Raw genomic sequence first — 1,886 nt, 5'->3', positions numbered from 1 at the left:
TCTGTTCATTGTTGATTTTTAAAATAAATAAATAATAATAATATATATGTTGAGTTTAAAGGTACAAATTTCTCGACGATGTGTGTTGAGTTTTAACATTTACATTGTAGGCATTTAGCAGATGCTTTAATCCAAAGCAACTTACAGTCTAAGCAACTGAGGGTTAAGGGTCTTGCTCAAGGACCCAACAGTGACAACCTGGCAGTGGTGGGGTTTGAACCAGCAACCTTCTGCATACTTGTCCAGTACCTTAACCACTAGGCTACAACTGCCCTTACAACTGCCTACAACAATGTCAAGTTACAAGGTATCACTGTATATACAGTTTGGGGCAATATCTGATTAATCTCATTACAGACTTTTGGGACCATCCATAATGTTTACACTAATGACTTCTCCTTTTGGCATTTTTAGCAGTGGGATCATGGTCTACACTTGCTCATTTATTCCTCTGCTACTTCTCTTGTTTACTTTCTATAGGTACATTCCAGTCACTTTAATTATCTGTTATTGAGCCAGTAGCATTGACCTTCATCCAGCATACAACTGATTATAAAAAACAGCTTCCTTCCAGGCCTTCTGTTCTCCTGACAGGTGTGTTCTTCCTCACATGGACAGGATTAGCTTGCTCCATTAGTGTCCCTCCCTCTTGGCTCCTGGGTGGAATGCGTCCTGGTTTGACGTGTGAAGTGCCGAGCAGGACCGAGGTGGGACAGATGACCTGCAGTGAAGTGAAGAGGTTAAAGGCTCAAAGGAAATGTCTTCCTGTCCCGGATACCGCACCCATTTTCCCATCATGCTGAAGGACTGGGGTCAGCGCAGAAGGCCAGGAAGAGGTCCTTCTTAAAGGGGATGAAGCACAGAGACAATCAGAGTCGGAAAAAGAGGATACACTTGATTGCTATCTAGTGCTGGATCATGCAGTGTGGTGTTTATGGGTATTGAGTTACAGTAGTTAAGTAACAGGATCCATTTAATTGTTTATTGTGAAAGTCAGGAAACAAAATACTGTCAGATCCAAAATTTATGGCCAAAAAAATCAGCTTTAAACTTTAATACAGAAAAAAATATGCTTCTAGAGTGTCTTAAAAACATAAACAAAAGCATTTTGCCATTCATGCAATGAACTTTAAATTCCCTGTGTATAAATACAAGGTGTAAGAAGGGCATTTGGCTGGTGCAGCAGTAAAATATGCTAACCCCAAATCTCAGTTGGGGTGCAGCCGGTTGGGTGTCTACACAGACATGATAGATTATATCTAAGGTGGGGATGGCTGAAAAATGTACTGCTGCGAGAATAATAATAGTAATAATAATAATAACAGTAATAATAATAATTGTTATTACTATTATCATCATCATCATATAAATAATAATAATAACAATAATAATAATAACAATAATAATAATAGTAATAATAATAATCTAGAACCATATTTTTCTGTATTAAAGTTTAAAGCTGACTCTTCCCAAGGGTGCCAATAATTTTGGAGCTGACAGCATTTTGTTTCCTGACTCTCACAATAAACAATTAAGTGGATCCTGTTACTTAACTACTGTAACTCAATACCCATAAACACCACACTGCATGATCCAGCACTAGATAGTAATCAAGATAGCAATAGTAATAATAATAATAATAATAATAATAATAATAATAATGAAATTGCAATAAACCAACCCAAAAAAGAATGCAATTAAATTTCATACAGTAAGATGTTTGGTTAGGCAAATTTTTTCCAAAAATTAAAGTTAGACATTTGCTGAGATTTGCTTAGTTTTTTAAGGTGACCAAATCTAAAACTAGACACAACTCATAACAAACTAACTTAAAAAAATGATATTAGAACTGGATGTCAGTGTTCATCTGAGTAATGATAAGTAAA

Source organism: Trichomycterus rosablanca, chromosome 4, assembly GCF_030014385.1.
Source record: "Trichomycterus rosablanca isolate fTriRos1 chromosome 4, fTriRos1.hap1, whole genome shotgun sequence".
In the NCBI taxonomy this organism is placed as follows: Eukaryota; Metazoa; Chordata; class Actinopteri; order Siluriformes; family Trichomycteridae; genus Trichomycterus; species Trichomycterus rosablanca.
The sequence above is the reverse complement of the archived record's forward strand: the minus strand, read 5'-3'. Positions refer to the sequence as shown.